Source organism: Pongo abelii, chromosome 18 (genome assembly GCF_028885655.2).
Source record: "Pongo abelii isolate AG06213 chromosome 18, NHGRI_mPonAbe1-v2.0_pri, whole genome shotgun sequence".
Taxonomy (NCBI): domain Eukaryota; kingdom Metazoa; phylum Chordata; class Mammalia; order Primates; family Hominidae; genus Pongo; species Pongo abelii.
This window is the reverse complement of record NC_072003.2, coordinates 47,073,923-47,095,266: the sequence shown is the minus strand read 5'-3', so window position 1 is coordinate 47,095,266 and position 21,344 is coordinate 47,073,923. Positions and strand designations below refer to the sequence as shown.

General features: G+C 42.5%; 1 long non-coding RNA gene across 1 annotated transcript in view; it reads left to right on the top strand.

Moving 5' to 3' along the window:
- Positions 1 to 4,476: 4,476 nt before the first annotated feature.
- LOC112129423 (uncharacterized) overlaps positions 4,477 to 21,344 on the top strand; it is a 36,542-nt gene continuing 19,674 nt past the window's right edge. The window contains exon 1 of the long non-coding RNA XR_002911832.2: positions 4,477 to 5,166. This is a non-coding gene — a long non-coding RNA (uncharacterized LOC112129423). The remainder of the gene's footprint in view (positions 5,167 to 21,344) is intronic.

Sequence of the window (21,344 nt, the reverse complement as noted above, 5' to 3'; positions counted from 1 at the left end):
AATGTGAGGTGGAGATGCATGAACTCTGAGGGCTGGCTACCAGGAATCCCAGCCTGGTTCTACTACTTGCTAGCTGAGTATCCTCTTAGAGCCTCAGTTTTCCCGCCTATAAATTGCGGTTATTAATTGATACCTGTTGTGAGAATTCTGTGGGTAATATAGGAATAGTTCAACTAGTTATAGTTAGGCTCAATAACTGAGACCATGCACATTAAACTAACAAAAGACAGATTAGCAAGAGAAAAAGTATGTGGATTATATCGATATTAATATTTTTATGTTTATAGGTACCTCTCATAGAAAAGGAAGTGAAAATCCAAAGACGTAGTTAGGCCTGAGAGCTTACATACCATTTTAACAAAGAGTGATAAATGTGTGGAGAAGTGACCAGACAAAGGAAAAGAGTTTGGGTTTTTAGGGGTGGTAAATTCTGGAAAGGTCATTATACATGGAAAACTAATGGAAGAAAAGGATTATTTCAGTAAGGTTTGTTTGTGCAGATTCAAGTCAGTGCCATCTCCCATGATAAGAGTCTTCTATTTTTGGTATGGGAGAAATGAGGGGGACACCTTCACAAATGGAAATTTATGCCCTGCATGTAGGCAGAAAGGAGGATGATAGAGAGCTTTGTTTGCACCTGCTGTTTTTGAATTGCCTTCAGCTCAAAATAATCTTCATGCTTAAGTGGCATATTTGGGGGTTGCATACTCCGAACCCCTTTGCAGTGTTAATGATTATACTAACAGAGTGATTAATTACAGAGTGATTATTCACCCAATAAAAGAATCTCCTCTTTACCCAAATGTTGCTACTATGGAACTCAATTTTCCTTTTTACCACCCTAAGATTTAGTGTGCCCACTTACTATTCTGTCTATAAAATTTTTATTCTCCCTATTCAAATTTTAGAATAAATGTTAATGAAGCAATCTGACACTCCTTCTGCCCAAAGTGTTCTCAAAGACATTAAATAATATTCCCTGTTGCCCTTGGTGATTGGCCACATAACTAAGAATAAAAGGGAGGGGGCAGAGAAGGGTCAAAGAAGGAAGGAAAGGGAAAATGCACGTAGTAGGGAAGGAAGGGCACAGGAAGGTAGAGGAAAAGGAAAATAGTGCCCTGTATGATCAAACAGAATTCCCATCTGGATAGAACTTTTCAAAAACCATTTAATCCAACCCTTCTTATTACGTTTGGAGACACTGAGGCACAGACAGAGATGGGTCTCCATAGTGGCAGAGACAGGTTATGAACCCAGGATCCACTTTCTCAAATTTTCCTCTGCCTAGAATGACTTTCATTCTGAACCACTGTCCCAATACCACCCTCTGCCGAGTTAATGTCTATTAATTTTGAAATCTCAGCTCAAACATACTTTCTGGCAAGTCTTCCCTAACCTATCCCCTTCGTATCTGATCCAGGTTCCCCTAATGCACTCTCAGAGCACCTGCCAAGGTGTTTCTTCCCCAGTTCCCCATTCTCCACCCACCACCTCGGGCACATAATCGTCACTCCATAAACTCACGAGTCAATTAGTGAGGTGCAGGCACGAAGCATGTGCTCTATGTGGGATGCCTTTCACTACAGCAAAGAAACATCTCCATACAATTCATTCATAAAGCAAAGGACAGAAATAGCTTCCATTCATGCATCTTTCAATAGGGAGATTCACACAGGATTCATTAAAGGAAACTTTTAATTGTGACATTTACTCCTGCAGAGTCAATATAGCTCTTTCTCTCTAGTCAGCTCCTTCTTTCAAGGCAAGCCCTGCTAGAGAGGACAAGAACTAATAAGCAAATTCCATGAATTGTTCTAGTGCTTTATTTTTTTTCTAACTCTTGCTCTTATCACCCCAGACATACTTTATGTGGAACAAATTGATTAAAACATAAAGTGAGAATTCACTTTCTCTTAGGCTCTGCAGTGTGTCGTTATTGGGATGTAAAAAGATCCATGTGGCTTAACTAAATCCAAAAAAAATCCATCTCACACTGTCTTATCTTCAACTCTAAAGTTTAAGCTCCTTGCTGAGAAATGTGAAGCAAGAGAACTGACATTTATTGAGTTCCTACTATACTCCAAGCACTGGGCAAGGAAATCTTCATCATTTATTCATTCAGGAAATACTTGGGTACCAGGCACTGTTCTAGGAACTGGGGAGACAGCAATGGAAAAATAATAACTCCTGTTATCATGGAGTTTTGTTTTTGCTGTTTGTTTGTTTTTAAGACAGGGTCACCCATACTGGAGTGCAGTAGAGCAATCATGGATCACTGCAGCCTCAAACTCCTAGGCTCAAATGATCCTCCCATCTCAGCCTCCCGAGTAGCTGGGACTACAGGCACAATTACATGTCTTGCCCTTTTTTTTTTTTTCATAGAGATGAGGTTTCTTTATGGTGTCCAGACTGGTCTCAAAACACCTGTCCTCAAGTGATCCTCCCTCCTTGACCTCTCAAAGTGCTGGGATTACAGGTAAAAGCCACTGTGCCCAGCTTTCATCAGAGTTTTCAGACAGACAGGGAGCAAATAGACATATCACATAATGTCAGATAGGAATTATGGCTATGAAGAGAAAGAAAGTAGGTTAAAGAATTCGGAGTGATGGGAGATATTTCAGGCTGGAGGGCAGGAAAGAACTCTTGTGGAGATGCCCCTGGAGGAGAGACTTGATTAATGTGAGCAAAAGGCTTGGGATTATTGGAAGCAAAAGTGTTCCAGCCAGAGGAAGCAGCCAGCACAAAGGTCCTGAGGCAGGAAGATGCTTGGGAGGCTGGAGACGCAGGGAGGAGGCCAGCACACTGGGAGCACACAGAGCAAGGCAGCAAAAACCAGAGAGATGGACAGAGAGGCAGACAAAGGTCAGATCGTGTAGCAGCATAAAGAATTTCGAACTCTATTCCCAATTTCATAACAACCCTTTGGAGGATTTTGAGTGAGGGCATGCGGCGATCTGACTTTCTTTATACATGGTTGTGTCTTATTTAGTCTTCAAAACTATCTTATAAGATAAGCAGCATTAACCTCACTTTACAGATGTAGAAAGTTGGAATGAGGGAGATTAAGCATTTGTCTAAGTTTATGCTGCTGGTAAATGGTAGATTTGTAATTCCAATTTAAAGTGGTGTGATTCCAAACCCCAGGCTCTTCACATCACCCCATGCCATCTGAGGACAGGAACTGTGTCTTGCATGACCCTGAAACATGGTCACAGTACCCAGCACATGGCCACTGCCTGGTAAGTATTCTCTAAATGAATACATAAGACTCAACTCAAACTCTGCCACATTCCTGCAATGCCTGGGCATTTGGGTAATTGACATGGCAAATATGGAGAGTACTGGGATTTTTACAATCCAAAAGAGAGTGGTAAAGAATTAAGATGTTTTGATCTGTGCTCTATTTTGGGCAATACTCTTCCATGGAAAAACATAATTTTTTTTCAGTGATTCCATTTTTTACCCCACTTGATACATTATCTCTTCTACATAAAGAGTTCTGTGTGCACACACAAGTCAACGCTGAAACAGACAATCATCTTGCCCTTTCTAATAGTCCAAGGGTCTGTTGGAAATGACATGCACTACAATTTAGCTGAGTGTTGAGTTTGCTCCTAAAGGCTATTCACATCCATATATCATGTCAAGAAGAGTAAACGTGAATGGGATCCTATGCCTGTTCTCCTTCCTACGCTCAAGTAACCCACCATGTAGCAGCTCCTTTTTTTCACCCTTTCCCAGGGCTAAACTGAAAGACAGAAGACCATTTTCAGGTGAGTACCTATTATATACCCCTCTACTGACTCACAGTTCCCCCACTGAATACCCCAAGGCTACTCCCACACAGCCATTCATGCAATAAAGATGACTAAGGAAAGGAACTTGCATGTGCCAGCCTCTCCTCCCTGCTGAATGTGCCGGTGGGCAGAGCCTCAAGACTGCCCTGGCTCACAGGAGCCTCTCAGGTTCCTTGGGTGGAAGAGGCCCAGCACATTCTCACGCAAATATGAAATAGAAGAAAGGCACTGAAGGAAGCAAACCAGAGGTTCTAAGAGCTTTCCAGCCTGACCTCTTCTGGGGTGGAGGCACAGACGCTTCTCTGATGACTGGTGACAGAGGATGGGTGGACATTGAGGAGATGAAGAGGGGGAAAGGAGTAGCATTCTAGGCTCGGAGCTTTCTCGGGGCTCTGAAAAGCGCAGAATCAAAGGGTGCAGAAGGCTAGCGTGATGGGTCACAGGGTCAGGGAGGGGGCTGCGGGTGGGAGGCAGGGACTTTTAGGTTATGATCTTGACATCTCCTTTACGTCCCCAACACTCACGATACTGGGTGTTGACTCAGCCTCTGTAGGAGATATCACAATGAGTGAGTGAAAACAGGCTCAGGAAATCCTCAGAGCTGCCAGGGTGTCTAGACACAGGTATTCTATAATCCTGCCAGGAAAGTGGGTGGGAGAGGAATTTGCAAAGAAAACCATTAACATCACTTCCCCAGTGCGAGGAACTCCAGGTGAGGCTCTGGGGGAACCTGGCTATGTGCAGTCATTTACAGCCTGGGTCTCCTGGAGCCTATGAAATGAGAAGCAGTCATTAGCACAGCAAGCGGCCCTCATCCTTCCTTGTCGATAATAACACTGTCACCAGAGGATGGAAAATTACCCTGACGTCTCTATATCTCCAAATTGCACTTCAGAGACAGACTGCGTAAGGCAAACAGACCCTGAGTGAAAACCTCCTGGCTAGACTTCCAAGCCAAGGCCTAATAAATAACCCTGAAATATACAAAGTGATGGCAGCTTTGCTCTGTGGCTCGTGGCTTCTGCCCTGGGAAGGACCATGAATTTCAGGGCCTGACAGATGGGGTCAGAAAGTGGAGTCTGCCCGGTGGGTTGAGGATCTGCAAATTAACCCCATGGTGGTGGTTTCAGAACAAGTGTGCCTGCTCAGGCAAAGACTAACCTCTAAGAAAGGAACAGGCCCAGAGGTGAGGCCCCCTGGGCATGAAAGAATCAACCCCAGTCCACAAAGTCCAGAGACGACACATCCTGCCTGGAGGAGGGAGCCCTGTGCATCACAGGATCAAAGAAGCCAAACAGGATCTTTAGTGGTGACTGAAAATGCTCATGAAGAGAAAGGCTGCATGGCATTAAGTGAACCCCATTGAAAGGTGCAAAATTTTCATAGTCTGTATTTTTCTTCCTCTGTCAAAAACACCACGATTTGCCAAAGCACTTTAGCAATCATTTGTAAATTGGTCTGCCAGGGTCTCCATGAGAATGTTAAATGACAACAAGAAGAAATCAATATCTCATCGCTGACGTGGGGGTGGGGATTCAAGTGAAATACAAGATTCAAAGTACCGATAGAAGGATGCAAAGATGTTGATCTCCTGGGAAGAAAAATAGTTAAACAAATGGTGACAAATGCCAAGCTAGAGAGACTCATCTAAATAGCTAATGCAAATAAATCCAACATAGACAGCTATAGATGTTGAAGCTTTTTTTTAATTAGATTTCTTCAGGGACTACTGATAAGCATCACATCAAAAAAGATGATCAAGAATAAATTGGTTCTCACTTAAGCAATGGCTGCAAAAAAAACTGTGATGTGAAAATAAAGAAAATATCCCTAGTGTGAATAATTTAAAAATATAAACAACTTTGGAAATAGGAAATTTACAGAGTTTACTACAAAATCTGTATCCTAGAAGAGGTATTACATTTAGAGGTAGGAGGCTTCATATAGGAAACCAATAATTGTTAGCATTTATAGAGTATTAGTTATGTGCCAGGTACATAACTAATAAGTGACTTTTTGTAAGTAGGTGGGGTTTTTGTGAACACTCAGTGAGCTCTACGGAGTATGTACATTTATAATCCTTATTTTGTAGATGAGGAAATTATGGCATAGAGAGGTTAACTATCTTATCCAAGATCACACAGTAAATCAGATCTAGGATTCCTGTCTCAGTTCCAGAGTTGTTGGTATTTGACTCTACTCTTTATAGGTGTCTATCCATTTGGCTTAGGAGAAAGGGAGTTTAAGGAGGACTAGCAAAAGGTTCTCACTAGAACAAGAAAGAAATAGCTTGAGAGCTTTATCCAAATAAACTTTTTTTTCTGGGAAGAGAGAAGGTAGGTATCATTTTGGGTATGGCCATCACCAAGGCTGAGTTTTGTCTTTGTTTTTGTTTTTCCCTTGATGCCTTTTCAGAGGCTTTAAGGTTCTGGCTGGAACTTCAAAGAGAATCCTGGGTTTTCTCTAAATACAGTTATATTTAGCAAAATAAATAAATAAACATGAATTGGGGAACAAGAGTCAGAACAATCACTTTCACATGTTTATCTCAAGCTACTATAGGAAAAGAAAATTCAGCAAAGTACTCATTTGAAATATTTTAAAATAATTACACAGCAACAAGCCAGAAAGCCAAAACATTTTCTTCTTTTTCAAGATATTCTGACTTCTTTTGCATTTCTACCTCTTGGAATAACAAACCATCCTCTCTTTTTATTTCTTTTCTGTTTTGGAAAAGCTGCAAAAACACCTCTCAAACTCATGCAAATTATCAGTGTCCTGAAATATTTTCCTGAAACATTGCAAAGGCTGGTAATCAGATCTTTCAAGAATAAAACCGGGCTTTTTTTTTCTTTTTGGCTTCTGGTCTTAAACCACCAACATTTTCTTTTTCCTCCCAAATAAATATATGAATAGAATTCTCTTCCCAAACAACAAATGGATCATTTTCTTATTTTATTTTGGAAGGAAGATCTGGAGTCATTGTTGATGCTATTCAAGCCAACAGCGTCTACCAGTAAATGCCAATGGTCCTATTTTCTGTGCATTTGATAGCCACGTTGCTTATTTATGGCTTTTTTATTATCCAGACCTGCTTGGCTGTGGATGAAGGCATTAAGTCAATTAATTGTGTTTGGATGCTGCAGGACTTGTGTTTTGTGAGGCAGCAAAAGATTGCAAGCTTGATTCCGAGGAAAGAGTCTGAGAGAGGGAGAAAGAGGATTAGATGATTTTATGGGGAAGGCAGTGAAAGAGAGCCCACCGGCCAAGAGGCCCAGGTGTGAATTGAATGATGATGCAGAGAAGGCAAGGCGGCCAAAAGGAGCTGGCTCAGCTCAGTGGGTTTCTTCCTCCCAGCCAGCAGATCAGGTCTCCCTTATGAGATCACAGCACTCTCTTTCCTCCTCAGAGGTTTCTTTCTCTTTCTCTTCCCTTCTGTTTCCTTCACTATTCAGAAAGCCTTCTCCTTCACTCCTTCCCCTTTCTCTCACCTTCCCACCTCCCCTGTCTCTGTCTCCTTCTCTCCCATCTTCCTTTTGTCTTGGATGCTTTACAGGACTCACTCCCTTTGGCTGGCAGGGAATTGATATGCAAGCTTTTGTTCTTTCAAGCTGTTTTTCTTTCCGAGAGACAAAACACCTACCTTGTGTCATGTTCTCTTGTGTGTGACTAATGGTAACAGAACAGTTATGAGCTGTACATTTGTATTCTTAGAAAGCTTAAATTACTATGATTTTTAATATAACAATTGTATTAGCACAAATCGTTTGTTTCTAAAACATGACATGTGAAAGCAAATTAAATGGCTTAAATTATATATGTCCATTGACTACTAAACCATTAGAAAGTAGAGACTAGTAATTCTTAGTTCCAAAGGCTGCACGTATTCTGTTGCCCGAAAGCTTCTAAGATGACTGTCTTTGGCTTCTAAGAACAAAAGGGCATCTGGGTGGGAGGAAATGGCAGATACCAAGGCCAGTCATCTGCATCTGATTCCATTTCTAACATTCACTTTCTGTGCTGATTCTCTCTTGACATTTTGGATATAGCAATTAATATCAGTCATAAAATAAAAGGATTTAAAAACTATAGGTTTTCCCACAATTGAACTTTTACTGGGTGAATGAAAGAATGAATGGATGGTAAAGGGATAGATGAACAGGTGATAGATGGCTGGCTGGATGGTGAACAGAGGGATGAATGGTGGGTGAATGAAGAAATGGATAAGATGAATGGTGGATAGATGGATGAATGGATGGTGGATGTGAATAGTCTCTTGGAGTCAAACCAAATCATCTGAGGAACATCAGCAACAAGTTTGCTCGTTTGCAATTAAACGGGTGCCTGTTCTATGCAAGAGATCAAGGAAGTAGATGGATTTTTGTTTTAAAAATTTTTTTTTATCTCCATAGGTCATTGGGGAACAGGTGGTGTTTGGTTACATGAGTAAGTTGTTTAGTGGGGATTTGTGAGATTTTGGTGCACCTATCCTCCGAGCAGTATATACTGCACCCTATTTGTAGTCTTTTATCCCTCATCCCCTTCCCACCCTTTCTCCCTGAGTCCCCAAAGTCCACTGTGTCACTTTTATGCCTTTGCATCCTCATGGCTTAGCTCCCATTTGTTAGTGAGAACATATGATGTTTGGTTTTCCATTCCTGTGTTACTTCACTTAGAATAATAGTCTCCAGTCTCATCCAGGTCACTGTGAATGCCATTAATTCATTCCTTTTTATGGCTGAGTAGTATTCCATCATTCATATATATATATCTCACAGTTTCTTTCTCATTGATTGATGGGCATTTGGGTTGGTTCCAAGTTTTTGCAATTGCAAATTTTGCTGCTATAAACATGCATGTGCAAGTATCTTTTTCATATAATGGATTATTTTAAACAAGGTAGATGTTTTGAGGCAAAAAAGGAGAAGATGTTGTCCATGCCCTCAAAAAAGTTGCAATCTAATTTGGAAATAAGACAAAATAGAAATAACAATACACATTTGATTAAAAATTATATGGTACAGATTGTTCAAAGGAAACTCAGTTGGAAAAATATGGGGGTGGGAATTCCAAGTAAGAAATGGAGTATTCAGGGAAGGCCTCATGGAAGAGACCTCAACCAAGCAAGAGTTTAAAAGACAGATTACTTTTGAACAAGTGAGAAAGAGGGGCCATTCCTAGGGAGAAACAAATAAAATTTGGTGGCATCAAGTCATTTCTCTTTTACAGATAGTCTCCCATTGTTTGTTCAAGGGCTTTGAGGAAGAAACATCAAAATTTTGTCTTTTCTTCAGTTGTATGCTCTGCTGCTAACACAGTATCTTGCACAAATGAGGAGCTGAATTAATTCATAGTGAATGAGTGAGTTGAATGAGTAAATGGAGAGCTATAGCCAAAGTCTCTACTCAGACTATAGTCCCTCCTTGGGATTCTCGGCATGAAATGAAGCTCAACCACACTCTAGCATGGGTTGTATTGGATTAGATTTTTCCTGCACAAAGAGCCCTGATAGCAACTTAAAATATGGATTGGGAGTAAGTTGACAAAATACAACTTGTACTTTGGCAATAATGGAGATAAGCTGGTTTCTTCACATTTTTCTAAGAGGAACCCTTTCATAGTTGAAATGAAAAGAAAAGGACCAAAGGGGAAACCAGAGCCAAGCTTTGACACAATCTTAATTAAATAACTTTACTCGCAGCTTTTTAGAAAAATCAAATCTAATAATATTTTGCCCATCGATTGTTCTTCAAGAGGATAATAACAAATCACTCCACTGGCTTTAGCCTTGCAACCAGCAGTGCGCAGTAATTTAATTAGATGATGTGCCGTATCAGTAGTTTAGAGACTGCAGTAGTCTACTCTCTGAACTACATGGGAAGCTTGACTGGGAAGTGTTATGGCCTCTAAAGGTGAATGTCCTGGCCAACGGGTGGCTCGGGGAGTTTGCTAATGAGTTTTCTTTTCTTTTTTTTGAGACAAGGTCTTGCTATGTTTCCCAGGGTGGAGTGCAATGGCTCAATCATGGCTCACTTGCAACCTCCACCTCCTGGGCTCAAGAAATTCTCCTACCTCTATCTCCTGAGTAGTTGGGACTACACAGGCACATGTCACCATCCCTGGCTATTTTTTAAAAAAATTTTATAGAGATGGGGGTCTCACTATGTTGCCCAGGCTGGTCTCGAACTCCTAGACTCAAGCAATCTTCCCATCTCGGCCTCCCAAAGTGTTGGGATTATAAGCATGAGCCACTGTGCCCATTCTATCTATTTTAACAACCCCATCTCCTATTCTGACTCTCTTTATTCTCTATTCCCTTGCCATGCTTTATTTTTTTCCATTAGCATTTATTATTATACAACATAGCTATATAGTAGTTGTCAGTCATCTCCCATGAGAGTAAATGAGGTGAGAACCTTGTCACTTGTTAGTCGTACTCACTATGACTACTTTATCTTTGCCTGAGGCTAGAACAGTGCCAGGCACACAGAAGGCACTCAATATTTCTTTAAGAATGAGAAAATAAATTTATTGGGTTTTTGCTTTGCATATTTAGCCCTCAAAGAGCTAAGCTGAAAGCAAGAACTCCAACAAGACTTATTGTTTATTGAATACCCATTACGTGTGAGGCACTGTGTTAATCACCTTACATTTGTTAACTCGTCTAATCCTCATGACACTGTGAAGTAAATACTATTATTATCCCTTTTATAGGTGAGCAGAGTAATGAAGTCAGCCTGCTGGGACTTGGGTTGGCAGAGACAGATCCTGTATGAGGGCAATTATATTTAGGGCTATCCCCTTGGCAGCTTGTGTATGTTGAAAGTAAAGAAACCACTTGCATGATGATGATGACCTTGATGATGACGATGACCTTGATGATTACAACAACGATGATGATGACAATGGTGATGATGATGACATTGATGATGACAACAACGCTGATGACGACGATGATGACAACAATGATGATGATGAGCTGATATATGAAGTACTAACCATGTGCTGGGCAGTGCAGTGCAGTGCCCAGCACACAGTAAGTGCTGTGATATTTATTTAATCTGTACTGAAGCCTTAAAAAGTAGATGCTGATATTATCTTCAGATTATATATAAGGAAAATGAGCATGAGATAAGTTAAATAGCTTGTTTAAGGTCACACAGCTACCAAGTGTCACCGTCTGGCTCCAGGGCCATGTAGAAATGCAAATGCCATCAAAGCAAAAAAAGAAAAAGGAAAAAGGAAGTCCAAACAGAAGAGGATTCCAGAACTAGAGTCCACATCAACCTCGCGGATCCACAAGCTGGGACTCAGCAGATGCCCCCATCAGAGTGGAGTTATAAAGAATCCAGAAGCGAGGGCATTCTTTTTCCCTGAATAGAGTTATACAATATTTACAGAAAACTGCTCATTGAAGAGACCATTAAAAGTGGAATCTGTTACCAAAAAGGATTTTTATACCTAATAATCACTAGATAAGTGAAAAAATTCATGCTCCATGGAGCTAAAAACACTCTCCCTAGGGGATGGAAGAAGCCGTCTCTAAAATAATAAAGGACATGTTGGATAATCAGTATACTAAATAATTTACACAAAAAAACACAAAAGGGCCCAGTTCCTTGCACTTAACTGAAGGATTTTTGTTTTTGAATAAGGTTGTTTTACTTGCTTCTAGGTTATTTCTTTTTCCACTTCAACTGCCTCAAAAAGAGAACTTCAAAAGGAAAAGTTACTGGGAATGGAATTCAGTAATATTTAGGAAGAAGTGAAATTAAATATTATTTGATGCCACGATTCCTGGCTGGCCACACATAAGTTCCTGGCAGGGAGCTCACTTAGCTAAGCTTCAGGAAGCATATTCAATGGGTTCGTGAATTCTGCAAACACACCATCGTCACTCACTCACTCACTCTTACAATGTAGGTAGGACTCAAGGACAGGAGAGAAATAACCAAAGTCTGAGTTCTCTAGAAGCTCCCAGAGTAAAGACCAGAGGCTCCAGCTTTCCTATCACTTTTCTTCAGCCAACTAGAGTCTTAATAATTTAAACATTAATAGTTATTATTTGTTGAGCACTTTAATGAGCCAAGAACTATACTAAGTGCTTTCTGGTTATTATATTTTTTAAATTCTCACAATAAGCTCATAAGAGAGATGAAGGAATTAAGGCTAGAAAGGTGAGCAGCATTTACCCCAGCCTCCTAGCTAGTATGAGGTATGGCTGAGAGTTGAACTGTGGCAGATCTCACTCCAGAGCCTGTACTGTCAGCCACCCCACAGTAGTGGTTAAGAACACTTTTGGAGTAGCTTTGGCTCTAGACAGAGCTAAGTTCAATTCCTACCTCTAAACCTCACAGAATGAGGCCAGTTGAGAAATGGTTCCTCCAAATGAAAAGGTGGGCTCTTTGATCAGAAGAGGAAGTGGTGGGAGAAGAAACAGATTCAAACCAGCAGCTGTCATTTACATGTGCATGGATTTGTTTAGGAGGTCACTTTCCTCCTCACAGCTGGCAACGACATGATGGAATATTGACGGGTAGTCAAGGAACACTGTCCAGATGTGACTGCCTTCTGAGAACCTGGGAATTGAGAGATCATTTCAAGGTACAAGAACCCTGAAGACAAGCCACATGCAGTTCAGTGATGCCCAAGGCCACTTCTGCACTGGAAAGAGTGGTTTGTCACCTGTCGTCTCAAGTGTCAGCTGAAATGTCATCTCATAGGGCACTAGAATAGAAAATGCTAGGCAGGGCAAGGTCAGCTGCAAGGCCTTTTTTTGATTTTCCTTTTTGAAAGGAGTCCAGCGTACTGTCTTAAGTTGGGGTCCCCAGAAGCAAAACCTGAGGCAACTATTTAAGTGCAAGTTGCTTATTTGGTAGGTGATTCCAGGAAACCAGGAGGAAAGGGAAGCCAATACAGCATGTTCATGGGTAGGCTCTTGCTGGAGGCATTTAGGGTTCAACCCTACTCAGGACCTCCAGGGGACAATGTAGAGTGTGCCTCGGAGTCCAGGTACTTCTTCACCACCTCCCATCCATCACGTCTTGAGACTTGCTCCCAGGGGCAGCTCCCTGACGTTTCTGGTCCATCCTGTGGTTAGGCTGAGAATACTCAGGTGTCCAAAGAAACCTCCCAGGGAAAAAAGTAGAGGGAATTGCAGTCAGAAGCCACCTGGCTGGTGTGCATGGAGATTGGAGGTGCCAGGGGAGGAGGGCTAGGCACCAACAGTGCCTGCCATGGGTGCAGAAAACTGTTTCTCTACTGGGAGAAAGGTGATAGCCTCTGTGTCAGTGAGAAGCTGAAGAAGCTACTTGGCTTCAACCAATTGTTGGCCATGCGAGAATGTGGACCCATTATTTGAGAGAAAGTATAAATCTAAATTGTATTAGAAATCCCTAGATTTTCAAATGTCTTGGTAGCAAATTGAAAAATTTTAAAACATTGCAGGCTACACAAGCTCATGTGCTGGTCCCAGTTTGTAGCTTCTGATATAAGAGATCCTAATGCCATTACTCAGTGTTGGTAATGCACTTGTTCCTTTCTTGAAAGGGCCTTCCAGCTGCCACCTCAAAAGCCTTTCATCACATCCCAGGGAAGAACTCATTTTCTGAGTGAGGTTACTGCAGAGAACACATCTCAGAGTTGTCCCACCCAAGAGGTAGAATTCAAGGTGAAGGACTTTGCTGAAGGCATCACAGCTAGTTTGTGATACTAGGGTCTCCCAGCTGTCATCTTTTCTGATGATACACCTGATAGTTTTATGATGGTGCCACCTCTTTCAGGTGAGCCTTATCAGAAGTGGCTGCCTTAGATCAGGGCTTCTAGAGAGACAATGTTTTCCCCCTCTTTTCCCACCTACCATACAGAGATAGAAATTTCTCAAGGGTGAATAGCAGCCATTTGATCCTATTTCTCTAATAACTTTCACACTAGGAAATTCTGTTCTCAACAGCCTTTCAACAGCATCCTAAAATGTAGAGTTTAACGGTAGACATGAGAACAATAAAAATGACTGTGGCAATAAAAGTGATTCTCTAAACACCCACAGACCACCTTGCACCTCTTTAAACTTCCTGAGAGGTCATAATCAGGGAATGAGGACCAGACTCATTCATTCATTCAGCAGGTAATTACTAGTGCTGAATGCCGGGCATGGTTCTAGGTGCTGAGGGTGAACCAACAAGCTCCCTTCTCTCATTCACAAACAACTTCTTCAGGGGAACACGCACCCACATTGGAGAAGTTGAGAATGCAGCTCCAGCTTGACTTGAAAGAGCTGGGGCGCCTCCTTGACCAGATGAGGATAACGCTCCTGACCTGCCCACCTTACAGATGTGTGTTGAAGTCAGATGAGGCCACAGGTGTGGAAGGAGTTGGGAAACTGAAGGACTCTTCAAGTTAAGGCATGTTTATTACTTGCCTTGTCTGTCCCTTTGGCCTCTCCCGTGTGAAGGGGAACAATTGCGTCTTGGGATCACACAGGATTAAGTGGTTAGGTAATGTCTTCGGTGTTTACCCAGAAGGAGGAGATGCCTGCTTTATCAATCGTTAGACAAAAAGGACTCCTGTCCACAAAGATTCACTGTTTCACAGCAAATTAAGGTGTTTTGCCTTAAACATTAGTGCTGGGAGATCCAAATCAAAGCCTGCAGCCCTGTGTTTGGATGTTTCTTATAAAGGTGCACTCAATAAATATTCATGCTATTCAAAGGCATGAGGGCCAGAAAGGGTCACCTCAGCCATTCTCATTTTACCAGTGGGAAAATTGAGGTCCAAAGAGAGGAAGTGACTTGCCAGAGGCTGCTCATCGGATTAGGGCAGAACAGAAGGGGAAGCCAGGTTTTAGTCCAAAGCACTTTCCACAACAAATTCAAAAGTGACCTTCCATATGAATGGTCTAGTTTATTCAATACATTTGTGCTGAGCACCTTTGGATGAATTGTCCTTGGGTAAGTGCCTTAGACAAGTGCTTTATTCAAATAAATGTCCCGGGTGCTTTTGGGGTTTTTCTGACTCAGGAGCTCTGAAGTGGAGCCTAGGAACCTACGTATTATGTATTACAGCAAATGCCTCTGGGTTATTCTGGGAGCCAGGCAAGTTTATGGAATGCCAGCCTACATGGCTCAGGGCATGGTCTTAACCAAAGCTGGGCAGGACCATCTCAGAGCACACACTCCCAGGCTTCACCTCCAGCGACACTTCATCATTATTTCACTGCACAGCAAATCCTCACTTCACGTCGCCAATATGTTCTTGGATGCTGCAACTTTAAGCAAAACAATGTATAACGAAACCGATTTTACCATAGGCTAATTGATAGAAATAAGAGTTAAGATCCTATGTTTCTGGTCACAGAAACATCACCAAACCTCTAGAAAAAAACCAAAACACTTCTGATATTAAACACTGAAATAAATGTGAACTATCCATACATTAAGAAAGATTAATTAAAAACAAGCAAGATAATTATTTACCCAATTATTCCAGTTAAGGATTTCAGGAGCCCATCCCAGCAGCTCAGAGCACAAGGAAGGAACTGACCTGGCTAAAATGCCACCCCATGGCAAAGCACACACACCCGCACTCACTCCAGATGGGACAAGGAGACGCACCAGTGAGCCTCCCATGCACAGCTGGGATGTGGAAGGAAACCAGAGTATCTGGAAAAAATCACACAGGTATTGGAAGAACTTGCAGACTCCACACAAACAGTGGCCCCTGACGGGAATCAATTTCTTTTCCTCATCAACATTATAACAAAATGGCATTGAACAAAATGACATTATTTAAGGACCTGCTGTATTTCCAAAACCTTTCCTGGGTGAGCCTGATCCACACCATATGCTCAGGAAATTCTGGCCTCGTTGTTAATTAGATCACTGCCATAGAGGCAGGGACACACCTGGGCTCAAGTCCCAGCTCCCCAGTCACCAGCTGTGTCACCTGAGGTAAAGTTATTTACCCTCTTCAAAACACGGGGGATAATAGCAATAGAGCCCAACTCAGAGGGATGTTTTGAGGATTAAACGGCATGATATGTGTTGGGCCTTTCACACAGTGTCTGGTGTATGGACACCCAAAGAATGCTAGCTATTATTTTTATTTTATGTAGTCTGGGAAACCTATACTTATCTGATAGTTGAAGACTCCACATAAAGCTACAGCCTCATGAAGGTAAATAAGGTTGAAAGGGAGCATGTAACCAAAGGTTTTGTACTGGACAGAAAAAAAGTACAAAAACCTCATAAATCCGAGGCTGGGTATGGTGGCTCATGCCTGTCATCTCAGCACATTGGGAGGCTAAGGCAGGAGGATCACTTGAGCCCAGGAGTTCGAGACAAGCCTGGTCAACATAGTGAGATCCTGTATCTACAAAAAAAAATTGTTCAATGAGCTGGGTATGGTGGCACATCCCTGTAGTCCAGCTACTTGGGAGGCTGAGGTGGGAGGATCACTTGAGCCCAGGAGATTGAGGCTACAGTGAGCCATGATCGTGCCACTGTACTCTGACCTGAAAAAATCCTATAGATAGGGAGTTTCAATAATAAACGTTGACCAAAAAAAAGAATCTGTTCCACTAGGTGAAAACTTCACTCTTTTCCTCCACATCTAAACTCTGTCTTCCTATATATTCTCCCCAGCTAAGGGACAATTCCTAGCATGAGCATTTCAGTATAGGAAGAGCTTGGAATGACCTTTGCATTCAAGTACACATTGTGGATTTCTCAGAAAATCTCCAAATCTTTCAAGGTTACCCAAGCACACACTGTTGAACTGATGGAGATGTTCTGAATCAGGCCACTTTTTTTTTTTTTAGCACCTTCCCTGATGAGGGGTTACCATGAGCCATCCATTTTGTTGTTCTGCAAAGAAATTACCCCATTCCAGGGGATAAAACTGTTTCAAAGGAGCTAAGAAAATAAACACATTTTCTCTGCATTAAAGCCTCTGCCTTCTTTGAACTTCTCATTTTTAGAATATCTCCACTGATAAGGACAAACGTAATTTTCACCATCAGTGGATCTGAACAGACAATTACATTAAGGCAAATAAGACAGGGTGAGGCCAATGATGTGAATCACATTGTATGCATCTCATGTGCAAACAAAACTCTCAGATAACAATGAACACCCTTGAAAAGCAGTCAACATTTTTTTTTTGCATCTAATCAGGGCCCAATTTGCATAAACATTTCTTTACCTACCACCTTCACAAAATCAGTTACTAGCATTTGGAGATGTGGGAAGAGGGGAGAATTCAGTCAACATTTAAGACATTTTCCCTAAGGGAGCTGCTCAACTCTCTTAGGAAGGGCTTACAGGTGCCTGGCAGAAGCCATGCCCTCATTGCTGCAGCAGGGCAGGTTTACAAGGCACTCTCATGCACGTTCCCTGATTGGTCCTCACCACAATACTACAAGCTTGGAAATTCACATCGTTTCTTATCTTTATAACAAAGAGAAACCCAAGATTACAAGTGGTTTCATAGGAAGTGGCAGGACTGGGATTGAAGTCTTACTTTCCTCTGGAGAAGCCTAGGTTTGCCTCTGAAATCTCCATCCATTCAATGAGTATCAACCAATCCAGTAGATTTTCAATGGTCTGATGCTGCTCCTACTCCCAAGCACAGAGGGAGACACTGGTTTAGAACTCTGCAACGAAACAAAAACTTGGAAAGGGGCAGCAGGAACTGAGCTCAGCCCCGCTGAGATTACCATTTTTGCAAGTGGCGTTTGAGCCAGCCAAGTGCGGGAAGCAAAAGGTTAGGCTCACAGAATGAACTCCGTGTTGAGCTTTTGTGTGCAGGAGAAAGGGAAAGAAATGATATTCAGGAAAGGAGTATGAGGGAGACCATGGGGAGGGTAAGACAGGCCTGAAGGCACATGTAGAGAAAGGCAACAGCCTGCTATTTAAAGCCTCCCTAGTGCCTTGGCACCAAACAGAACAGACGTCCAGGCAGATGTGCCTCGGAAAGGAAGTTGGTGGCTCGTGGGGTATTATTTGCAGCCTTCAACAAGCATGGCACTCAACGTTTGATGAGGGCTTTGGGTGCTATCCAATGTGGGGGTGCACTGGTGTCACAAAGCTAAGTGAACTCTCCCAGCCCACCCTCCACTCCTCGGCCGTTGACTTGCTTCTGTCTCCCCCTAGCTGCTGATGTGGGTGGTGGAGGGCACTGATGCTACTTCTCTGTGTATGGGGACAAGCGTGGCACAAGAGGGAGGAAGGGATGAAGGTCGAGGTTTGCAGAATGGGTTTCTTTGGGTTTCTCCAGAGAAACAGAAATCCCATGAAAGGGTTCAGCCCTACGTTTTGCTAGTTTATGCATTGTTCCCAGGGGAAAAAAAGAGACAGAGAGAAAGAGAGAGAGAAGATGACAAAGGGCATTATTGGTGGGGAAAAACAGTTTGCAATCCATGACCTAGATATTTACTGGGGCTCCATCTAGCTCTGAGGCTCTAAGATTTTCCCCTTTCTACCAAAAATGGGCCTGCTTCATTTCTCTAGCCTAGTGTTTTCTTGCAGTGAGGTAAAATATCAGCAGGTATTTTATATGGTACTTGGAAAGCATTATTTTGACAGTTATGCATTTATTTTAAAGTATTGTCTCATGTTTATGGCAACTGATGCTGGATTTGCATTTATGATAGTAATACAAAATATCTTTTTAAAGTCAATTTATTTACACCTTTAAACAATGAGTTGCTTTCATTATTGAGTAATTATTAAGGAGTAGTATATGTCGAACATGGCAATGGCAAAAAGCATGGCATCTGATTCACAACAGTTTGGGTCCTGCTGTGCCAACCCAATTGGTGGAGTCAGCTAAGCACTGGCATAGAAGTCAGTGGAGTACCCAGCAGGACACCCAGACCCACCCAGTCTCATAGCAAGTCAATGGGAAACAATGGCTACTGCACAATAATTCACAATTGGCCATGCATGGCTCCCATCCCAGGGGCAAGGACAGGCTAAAGACACAAGATATAACAGGTGGTGGCAAAGCAAAGGCACTGCCCACAAAGGGCAGAGTTGGGGAAGACCCACGGTGGGGGGGAAGGGATAGGACCCTTTCTGAGTTTGTGTCCAACCTCTGCCCTCTAGCCTAGCTGGTCTATACCATCCTATATCCCTGCTGTTTACTTTCACCTCCTTATTTTTATGTTTCCCATGACTGAAATGGCCTCTGCTCTCCTGTGTATATTTCAGAATTCAAGTCCCACCTCCATAAAACCTTCCCTGAAACTCCAATAGCATAAATGTTCTGGCGCCTCCCTTTGGCAATTTCCATGCTCTGCCCCATATCGCTGCACCCTGCCTAGAGATGGCAGGAAATGCGCCCCATTGATGTGTGAGATGATTTAAGGGTGAGCTGACTCAGTCTTAAATAACATTAAATCGCAAAGTGAGAAAGTCACTCACTTCTGCTTCTGCTTCAGTGTGTCTGATGAAATCAAGAAGAAAGTCTCAGCTTGGGAGTAACACGTCTTTAACAACCACAACATTTGCTAATCTCCTCTTTTAACAAAGAGTTTTGGATGAGAACCCTCATCATGTAATAGTATTTGTCCAGAACTTAACATTATTTTGATATATATATATGTATTTTTTAATTAAAGCAAATTATTCTGGATTTTCTTTTGAAATGGTGATTTTTAAATCAATGTCTTTAAATAAAAATCTAGTCAACTGCAAGAAAACATTAGGCAGTAGCACATAATGCAGCTCCATGTAAGGAAAGGTGCTGTTGTGTGGACGTGGAAAACATTGGGTAGGTGTTATAGCAATGACTAACATTCGGAAAACATGGCAGCTTTTCTGTGGGTACAATTAATCTGTTCATCTCCACATGGCACAGATTGACTGAGATGCCAGGAGTGAGAGCCTGGCATCATCCTATCCTGGCTTGTTGACCCCATCCTCCATCAGCTAGACTCTGTCATCCATAGAATAACAAAAAACAAGCAATAAGCAAAAACACCAAATAGCAGCAACAACAACAACAAAACAGAGAAAAAAAACACACTGGAAGGGGACTGAAGACTCATAGAACCAAGAGGAAGTGTGAAACTAGGGCAACACAGCGACCTCTGAAGACCAAAAAGAGGGAGCATAGGAGTTTTCTGTGGGACGCACCCACCACTACCGTGAAAGAGCCCTGACTGACTATCCATTGGTGTGTTCAAAGTCTGTTGAGAGTGTTTGACTGGCTGAGCCCAAGTCACAAGCTGGTATGTTGCTACCAGGGGACAGAAGAGGAAAGCACAGCCCCTCAGCTCCCACAGCTAGTAGCCAGGCACTGCCTCCTCGCGAGACCACACTCAGTGGGGATTTCCTCTAACGAGGAGGGCTGGGTGGATGCTTAACAGCCCAAACATGACAAATGTTCACAAACACACACACACGCACACACACCTGCCTATGCTGCATTTCATCCCTGCTGCACTACCTAACATACCTCCCTCTCAGTTATCCTCTCTCTCTTGCAGGTATATTCAATGTCTCCCTCTGATATAGTTTGAATGTTTGTCCTCTCCAAATTTCATGTTGAAATGTGACTCCCAATGTTGGAGGTGGGGCCTGGCAGGAGGTGTTGGGGTCATAGGGGTGGATCCCTTATGAATGATTTGGTGCTGCCCTTGTGGTAATGAGTGAGTTCTTGCTCTATTAGTTCGTGTGAAAGTTGGTTGTTTAAAAGAGCCTGGCCTCTCTCTTGCTCCCTCTCTTGCCATGTGACATGCCTACTCCCCCAAGCCTTCCGCCATGAGTAAAAGCTTCCTGAAGCATCACCAGAAGCTGAGCAGATGATGGTTTTATGCTTGTACAGGCTGCAGAGCTGTGAGCCACATAAACCTCTTTATAAATTACCCAGTCTCAGGTATTCCTTCATAGCAACACAAAACAGACTAATGTACCCTCTTTACTTGCCTGTTCCCTTGAGCCTGTAAACACGTTTGAACCTCTCTTATCTCTAAAATCCCTCCTTTACCATACATTACTTATAACCTATTCCCTAAGAGTTGGAAAAGTGGTCTTCACTCACCACCTGTACTTCCTCACCACTCATTCACTGCCCAACCCACTGCAGTCTGACTTCTGACTCCCCAGCCCTGGCACTTCCCTGAAGCTGTATTTTCCAGGGTTAACAATGAACATCAAGTTATTCAATCCAAACAGTACTCTCCAGTCTTGAGGTCCTTTGGGTGTTGATCACTCCTTGTTTTCCTGAAACACTCTTCCACCTTGGCTCTGAGACCCCTCACATCCAATTTTTCATTCAGTAGATGTATATGGATCACCATGACTCACTAGAGCAGGCGCTGTGGTCATAACTGGAGATACCATAATAAGTAAGATGGCCAGGGTCCTGTCCTGAAGGCACTGAGAACCTAGTGGGAAGACAAGCAACTAGGCCAAGGCCATAAACCCTGACACTTAGAGGTGGTGCTCAGCGGTGGAGTAGGTTGGATTGTTGTCCCCAATTCTTCACTTCCTTCCTATGATGAAATTGCATGCCCATGACCTCTGCCTTGTGAATCTGTACTAT